This window comes from Tenrec ecaudatus, chromosome 5, assembly GCF_050624435.1.
Source record: "Tenrec ecaudatus isolate mTenEca1 chromosome 5, mTenEca1.hap1, whole genome shotgun sequence".
Lineage (NCBI taxonomy): Eukaryota > Metazoa > Chordata > Mammalia > Afrosoricida > Tenrecidae > Tenrec > Tenrec ecaudatus.
The window spans coordinates 52,702,751-52,712,307 of NC_134534.1; positions in this window are offsets into that span (position 1 = coordinate 52,702,751).

Below are 9,557 nucleotides of genomic sequence, written 5' to 3' on the forward strand. Positions count from 1 at the left end.
ACAGAGGCTAAGTAATTGATTCAAGTAAATTACTCTAGTAAGTAGGAGAAATGGATTAAATCCTACATCTCCCTGATTCTCATGATTTTTCTGATCTGTTGGAAGCTCTTGGAGAGTTAGAATTAATCTCACATTTCATAGCTGATCCTAAGAGTACTCAGACCTATTGAAATACGAAGCACAGGCAGGTATATGAACTGCAAAAAGACTAAAAGGAACTATATTAAAATGTTTAGAGAAGTTTCCTCTGTGTGGTATCACTAGGATGATTTCCCCTTCAGAGATATTATATACACAATGCAGATTTATATGTATATGTTAATATGCACATTCAAACCTAAAATTGTCATGTAAACATGGACATGACATTTTAGAATGAAAAAAAGAACAAATTTAACGAATGTTGCTGAATATCCCATAGGCAGTTTACAGCCTGTGTTTTCTTGACCTCTGAGCTGCTTTTGAATATAGCTAATTGTTGCCTCTGAAGTATTCTTTTGTCTCCTTGATTCTATACACTCTTGACTCCCCATATTCTTAGATATTAATGCTACGTCTTCTTCAATGGAAGTTCGCTAGTGAAAACACCCCACTCTACCTGTCTCTCCTGCCATTCAATTCTTCCATAACTCCAGCCCCCAGCCCCTTTCACCAGGAAAATCTCCATCAGCTTTTAAAAAATCTTAATTCCTACTATAGATTAGGTCTTGCTCCCCAGAATTAATTTTCCCCCTTGACTTCAAATTTGTCCATCAAGAGTAGTAGCATCAATAGAAAAATCATGGTTGGCGTGTTGCAATGGCCAATTTAAATGGTTCCACTGAAATCATCGGATTTCTTTCTCTCCTTTGCCAACTAGATCTTTCCATCTCTCACTCACCAGGGTCCAGAGGGGAACGAGGCACGTAGCCATTTATATCTGTCTGACACAGGGACTCCCAGTCAAGACGACGCTAACAATGACACAATCAAGTCTATGACACATTTGGAGTGCAGGGTCCACCTACGGTTCCGTACTGACAAAGAGAATCAAGGTCCTTTGCTCTCGCCATTTCCCTGCGCGCCAACCTAATGTCACCTGAGGCCGAGCCCGTTCAGGAAGGCACCACAGGCGCCAGTGGGAAACGAGGAAAACTCCGTGTGCTTGTTCAGGAGCGGATTCTTGTCCTTCTGAACTGCTGCGCCTCTAAAGCACAGTGGGTCACCAGGAACTGCGCTGTGGATCTTATTTAGAAGGAGTGGGAGAGAGAGAGGGACAACCAATTGGAGTACTTTACTCTGATGGGAAAGTTCTTGGATAGAAAATACTCATAGCCAATCAGATTTTACAACTATAATTGCAGAGACAATATTTTAAAAAATAATTTTATTGGGAGTTCGTACAGCTCTTATCACAATCCATCCATCCATGTGTCAAGCACATTTGTACATTTGTTGTGATCATCATTTTCAAAACATTTCTGTCTACCTGAGCCCTTGGTATCAGCTCCTCATTTTACCCCTTCCTCCCTCATGAACCCTTGATAATTTTATAAATTATTATTATTTCATGTCTTACACTGACTGATGTCTCCGTTCACCCACTCTTTTGTTATCCATCCCTGGGAAGGGGCATTAAATGTTGATCATTGTGATCGGTTCCCCCTTTCTCCCCCCACCTTCTCCTTATCCTCCTGGTATCACTACTCTCATTATTGGTCTGAGGGGGTTATCTGTCCTAGATCCCTGTGTTTCCAGTTCTTATCTGTCCCAGTATACATGCTCTTGTCTAGCCAGATTTTTAAGGTAGAATTGGAATCATGATAGTGTGGGGAGGAAGCATTGATGAACTAGATGAAAGTTGTATGTTTCATCGGTGCTATACTGCACCCTATCTGGGTCCTATCCGCCACCCTTCTGTAAGGAGATTTTCAATTGCCTACAGATGGGCTTTGGGTCTCCAATCTGCACTCCCCCATTCACAATAATATGATTTTTTGTTCTTTGATGCCTGATACCTGATCCCTTTGACACCTCATGATCACACAGGCTGGTGTGCTTCTTCCATGTGGGCTTTGTTGCTTCTCAGCTACATGGCTGTTTGTTTACCTTCAAGCTTTATGTACCCAGATTCTATATATTTTGATAGCCAGGCACCATCAGCTTTCTTCACCACATTCGATTATGCACCCATTTTGTCTTCAGCGATCCTGTAGGGAAGGCGAGCATCCTGGAGTGCCAGGTTATTACAACAAGGTGTTCTTGCATTGAGAGAGGACTTGGGTAGAGGCCCAATGTCTGTTTGCTACCTTAATACTTAACATGTAAATATATCTACATAGATCTATTTCCCTATTGTTATATATAATTCTATTTTATCTACATATGTACATGCCTGTATTTAGATGGAGAAAAAGAGTTTCCATCTGAAATGAGCCTCAGTAATTCTCTCTAGATTCAGCTTTTCTTCACTCCCTGAAGCCAAGCCCTCCCAGGAATGGGTCTTCAACCTCTCGCTCCAAGAAATGTGTTTTCATTTAAGATGTCTCCCACATTACACTCTTCAATTCCTGGTTCTAGCCATCTCCTAATCTTAGCGGCGAGGACTCAAGTTCCTTTCAGTATAGTTCTTGGAACATCCTGAAACTCACTTTACTTGGTGACTGAATGGCCCTCCTAAATTCTGCCCATTCCTCCAGACGGCCTCTCCCGGGGTCTCTCTTCCTTTGCCTTGTGTGCTTCTTGATCCCTAAACAAGCCCTTTGCAAGTGTCCCAACTCTAAACACTGGCATCCGAAGCAAGTGAGTTGCTTCTCTCCTTGTTGCCCAGCCTGACTCTCCTTTCCCTCTGTTTCACATCTCTTTCCTTTCCCTTGGCTTAGTGTGCTATTTTTAACCCAGCGCCTGGCCTTTCAATTTGTCAAGCCCATGTATCCCAGATTAAACCCTGAGCATCCCTTGAAGCTTCCTTTGAACTCTGCCCCAGCCTGTTCTGCCCTTGGCTGCCTTGAGTTCTAGAATACCAAGTCCCCCACCCCCCTGGCCCCCCTTACCCTGCACAAGAACACTCTCACCCTTTCCTCAGGCCCAGCCCCCACTTTTATGCATAAATCCTAGGATGCTCATTTCCCCTTATTTGTCCCTGTTACAGAGTTGCCTACATTAGGAGGCATCCTCATTTACATGATAGGAACCCCAAAGGCTCTCTCCTACACAGTGGGGCAAGCTGTGCTCAGATGGTGTTCTGTAAAGCTGTTCACTTCTGCAGGCTCTGTTCCGACTTGGCTCCAATTGTGTTACAGGAGTCTATTAAACTGAAAATCTGGCTCACCTCATAAAAAATCAATAGCGAGGCCAACAATCAGCTGGATCCAATTAATTCGGGCTTGCCTGGTTTATAACATCTGAAGGTATGCTTTACATAAAAGCGGGCAAAGTAAGAGCATCAATTATTATGAAGAAGCAAAACAGGCATTTAGATCCAGGGTCAGCAGACTTGTTTCGATAAAGAACTAGATGGTAAATATTTGGGGCTTTGTGGATCATACACTGTGTCCCAACTGCTCAATTCTGCCATTGTTCTGTAAAAGAAGCCTTGGACAATACTCAGTGGATGGGTATGGCTATATTCCAAGGAAACTTTAATTTACAAAAACTAACAGAGGGCCATATTTTATGCAGGGGCTGTAGTTTTCCAACTCCTGATATAGATGACCAGCAGCATATTGGGTTGCATGTTGGCCTACTAACTTCAGGTCAGCAGTTCAAAGCCACCAGCTGCTCTGTGAGACAAAGATGAGGCTTTCTACTTTCTTAAAGAGGTACAGTCTTGGAAACCCACAGGGGAGATTCTACCTTGAGAACTGACTCATTGGCAGTAAGTGAAGCCCCGTAGGTTTTACATGCCCAACACGATCCTCTCGTAGACAAGTGAGTATTTCTGGTGTGACTGGTTCAATGTGTCCACCCATCCACTAACTCACCCGTTCAATCAGTAAAGCTTTGTGTAACATTCATTTTAGTCCAGATATAATAGAGATCATGACAACACCCCGAGAGTGGGCCAGAGGTGGGGCGCGGTGGTGGTAAGCCCTCAGAGGATCCCCGTCACGGTAAGGGAGACAGTCTGCACACCAAAGCTGTACGGCATCAAGTGAAAGGGAGGAACAGATCCAGGCAAGATGGGGGAAGGCAGCATAGGCAATGAGTAAGGCTCCGGCAGATTTAAGTATTTTGAGCATAAAACAGCTTTAATCCCTGTCAAAATGACTCAGCAATGGGAACATTTTAAACATTCTTTAAAGCCTATCTGTAACATCTTCAATAAGCACAGACCACAACTGGTTTAAAATACTCAAAGCAAATGTTTTGAGAATGATGATGGCAGCATATGTGCAAATGTGCTTGATACAGCGATGGATGGATGGATTGTGATAAGAGCCCCCAATAAAATGATTAATAAATAAATAAATAAAAATAAAATGCTCACTGCCATCGAGTTGATTTCAACTCATAGTGACCCTGGAGAACAGTGTAGAACTTCCCCTGTGGGTTTGTGAGGCTGTAAATCTTTATGAGTGCACAGCCTCAGTTTTCCCCCACAGAGAGGCTAGTGGTTTTAAACAACTGACCCTGCGATTGGGAACCCAGTGGGTAATCCCCTACAAAAAAAGCTCTCTTAAATGAAGGAACAACAATGAGAGAAATGTGCATTAGAAACAGGAAACTAGATGCAGAGACCAGAGAGGAGTCCTTCAAGTGTCTTGATCTTGGTCGAGTGATTCCGTCGCCTCTGCCTTTCTTACACAACTGGGAGCTGCTGCAAAGTATGAGAATTCTGACTACTTTCCTGACTTAACTTTTATCTAATGTGACTGACCTGCTTCAGGTCAGACCTCAACATGACATTAAGGTCTTTTTGTTTCCCCACTCCCCCCCTCCTATATGTTTTGTCAGGACTCCCAAATTCATTTCTTTCCCAAACTCAATGATAGAAATGTAAGATAAACACACATGAAATAGTGCATGCAATGCATTGTGGCTTTCTTAGACTGAAGAGAATCCATTAGACTTCGAGAACAGGCTTGCCCTTTAGAGTACAGCTTGCTATCAATTTTTCTTGCTCTGCACACAAGAAAAGACACGACAAACCTGGTCGCGGTTAGCCATTGCCGTTTACAAAGGAGAAGCCCAAAGCACTAGAGCGCTGGTTCTCAGCCTTCCTCAGGCTGCCGCCCTTCCATACAGTTCCGCATGCCGTGCTGACCCCCAACCATAACATTATTTTCGTTGCTACTTCATCGTTGTCATTTTGCTACTGTTATGAATCGAGTGAACCTGAGAAAGGGTTGTTTGACGCCCCCCCCCCCCAAAGGGGTTATGATCCACAGGTTGAGAACCACAGAACTAGCGAGCATACGTGATTTTTCTTTTTAATGAGTCAGCAGAAACCTGAAAAGCCAACAGGAAACCTGAGCTGCAGGTAATTCTGAGTAAGATGGTTCTTGCGTCTGTGAGTCACCTTCTGAAGTGGTACATTTGAAATTAAAAGCTATAATTAACACCCTCCACAAGAGCCCGTGCTCTGGGGCATTTATGATAGAGCAAGGAAAGCATTCCTTTAAGATCTAAAGGACCAAGGAACCCGATTTGCGAGCCCTGTGTGGGCAATGCCACCGCGCTAATGGTACCACTGGCATTGTGACAAGTACAATTGAGATGGATGGGGGAAGACTCTGAGTCAGCATTACCCTCAGTGCACCTGAGGGTAGCCTTTGCAGACAGATTAATGTACTCCGGAGGAATCATCCGGAGAAGTGCTTTTCAAAGGAAGTCTAAGACTCCTCACAGTTTCCTCTATTGTTGGTAGGAAGCTGGCATATTATTTGTTAAGTGCCAGATCTTTAAGCATAGATAAAGAATAATAATCCAAGATGGCAATTCAAGCAGCTACACAGGTTTCAGAAGCCAAAAAGCCTGGGTCATGGGCGAATAGGATTGCAGACCAACCTCTGCCTCTCCTTGCTCTGTCTTCCTGGGCAAGTCCTTTCCTGTCTTTTTCTTCTTTGTTCCCAATGAGGGGAGGGAGCAGGAGTAGATGGTCTCAGGGCCCAAGACAGTTCTAGCCTTCTGTGCTTGTCTGCTTGTATCCAAGTCATGTTTACATCATCTGCTCCGCTGCAGGGACCACAGTCTGAAAGGAACCCTGTCTGCAGCCGCCTCTCTAGACCCAGCTCCAGACACAGGTCAAGCAGGAACGGAGGAAGGAATAAGCAATTTGATGTCTGACACGGTTGAGTTTCAATTCTGTTTTCCCTAATTCACCGAGTGTACGCGGATGGCGACTCTGATGGGGTGCTTGCGTGAACCCAAGTAAATGGAGGACACCAAATTGTCCCAGAAATTAGAGAAGACAGGCAGGATCCTGCTGAGCCGTAAATCTAGGAGTGAGAATTAAAGTGTGGTAGTGATTTAATTGTCGGTAGGGTATCTTTAAAGCTGACTATGGCAAGCAAGAGGTTTAGAATTTCTTCTTCGAATTCAGCCTTTCTGGGAAAACCTTGTGTCCCAACAATATTCCCATCTTCTGTAAAAATAAGTATTCCTCTTTGAGGATCATTTAGCAGCTGTTTGCTTGGTTGAACAATCAAAAAAAGAATTATATGACATAATACATGTCCGAGAGCACATTCCATACAAGCTACAGACCTAGGCAATGCATCTTTGGTGTGCTTGCTGGAAGAAACCTCTCCCTGAAAGCAATAATCCTTCGCTGAAATGATCCTGCTACTACTTTCTGGTTGGTTCCCCTTTTGCCCCCATTTGGATGCTTTTTGCTCTTATCTTAAACTAGAAGAAAGTCCATCCTGGCCACAGCAGGGGCAGGTAAACTTACAATGCTACCTGTGGCGTCTACAAAGTCAAATCCCTTATTTTATAGAGAAGAAATCTAAGACAGAGACTGTGGAAAACTGCATGAAGCTGCACACCGCTGACTGTGTGGTAGGAAGTTACTAGCCATGGACTAGAAGACTGTGGGAAATCGAGGGCCCAGAAGAAAGTGCCCATGGCCTTCGCCCAGCACTCGCACGCATGACCACAGGGCTGGGCACTCCAGTCCTAGGGAGAAGCACGTCTCCACAATGGGAGAGCTGGGGAAGGGCAGAAATGCACATGAGTCACAGAGGATGCTGCTCCACAGCACACCAACCACACCCCCCATCGATGCTACTAGAAATCTGCCTCCCACAGACACCGCACCCCTCACATGCTCAGTTAAAGGATGCCAGGCTCCCTTCGTCCCTTACTCTTAAGGAGTGATTTGCACTTTTTTCTCTTACATGCCAGGTACTCCTTTGAGGATTCCCCTTGATGTCTTCAAATGTTCAAGGTCAGCTGGCCTCAAGGAGTGGAAAACTCTATTGTGGAGTAAACTCTGGACTCGTCTCCTGTTCTCACTTCCCATAAGAATGGAGATCAGGCACCTGCACCTTGATTGTCTTCTTTTTCTTCTAGAATTGTGCACAGTGCTCCACAGGACCATTCTACTGTGCGGCTGGACCCCACAGAAGACAATTCTAAATGCACTGTCCCTTTATTCTATGCCCAGTGGAAATGTAAGGCGTGCTCCCTACCCCTCAGCTGCTGACAGGTGAATGGGGTCAGCAATCTCCTTTATTCCCGTTAACAAAGGCAAACCTTTGCAGATGCTGATGCCCAAGGAGCAAAATTGCCAAGATGATTCAGACAGTGTACACTGCAGGGCAGAAAAGTATTAACCCTGTCACCACACCCACTCCATGCCAGCCTAGGCCCTTTGTCTTTCTGAGCCTGGGCTTTCAGAAGAACAGCTGAGACTGGCGTGTTCCCAGGTCCATGGACACGTTTCATGTTACAGAACAGGCTTCAGATATCCCCTCTTCACAGCTGTCTGACTTCCACACCCTAGATTTTCACATGGAAATGTCTCTGTGTGCTGCCTCCATTAGCTACCTACCACTTAGTGTTCAATGGGAGAAACGTCACCTTCCATTCAGGAGACCCAGGTTAAATTCCTCACCCAGGTACCTCATGTGCCTCCACCATCTGCATCTCAGGAGACATTTGACCATTGCGATGATGCTGAAAGGGATGCAGTAGATTTCCCAAACTAACACTAGGAAGAAAAAGCTGCTGATCTACTTCAAAAAAAAAATCAACCAATGAAAAGCTTATGAATCGTGATGGTCAGAGTCTGCTGTGCCTGGGATCTCTGTGTCTAAGGGAGCTAGCAACAAGCATTTCTCTGATGAAACGTCTCAAAATAAGGCTAATATGTTATCTTTAAAATAAAGGAAATCAACATGTTCTATTTTTTCCTGGTTGCTTGAATATTTAGAGCATATGTAGGGCCAATCCCTGAGCTTCTTCTCTAGGTCTCAATGAAAAAATCTCTCAAATGGAGCGAATGCCTTTGCATAGCCAATAACACACCAGGAAACGTCTTTCTGGGATTCTCTGCTTTCCGACAAGATCCATCTGACATCAGCAGTGCTGTCTCCAATGCCTCCTCCATTTGAAAGTGTTGAAAGCAAGGATGTCACTTTAAGGATGGAGGTCCACCTGACCAAAGCCAGGATATGTTCAATTACCTCCTTTGCATGGGAAAGTTGGACATTAAAACAGGACGATCAAGAATTGATGTGTGTGTGTTAGTCTGGGTACATTAGAGAAACAAATCCACAGAAACGTATCTGTATAAGAGAGAGTTTTATATAAAGGGTAAGTGCACATCATGAAAACATCCCAACCCAGTGCTGCCCAAGCCCAAAAGTCCAACATTAACCCATATGTCCAACATCAATCCACAAAGTCCTCCATCTCACAAAACACACACAATGACGCCAACTGCAGGAGGAAAGGCGAGTCAGTGAAGGTGTGAGCATATCATCACTGGCAGGGTCTCCACACGGCTGCTCCAGCCCCCAGGGCTGCATCAGGGTAGGTCCATGTGGCTTCTCCTCGGGGATGTCTTTCAGGAAGTGAGCCTTGCCAGCAGAAACAGAGAACTGGCTAAGGCACCTGCACCCTGGTCTGACTATCAGAAAGCACGAGACCTGAGAACTAGAAAGGTAAGGCTCACCAACCCATTTATCTTCCCACCCTTCTATTATCTCTACATATGTTTATCAGCCAGGCTGGCACCATAAACTAGAACTATCTCAATGTGTTTAAGTCATGGTGCTGGTGAAGTCTGGTGACAATGCCATGGACGGCCAAAAGAACAAACAAATTTATCTTGAAAGCAGTACGGCCATAATTCTTCTTAGAAGCAAAGATGGCCAGACTTTGTCTTACATACTTTGGACTCAGGAGAGACCAGTCCCTAGAGAAAGACCTCATGCTTGGTGCACTAGAGGGATGGAAACAATGAGGAAGGCCAAGGACGAAATGAATTGACACAGTGGCTGCAACAATGGGCTCCAAATGGCACAGGCTCGGGTGGTGTTCTGTTCTGTTCTATGCAAGGGCACGATGCGTTGGGAACCAGCGGGGCAGCCCCAAATAACACATAGCCACCTCGGAAACCAGCTTGAATT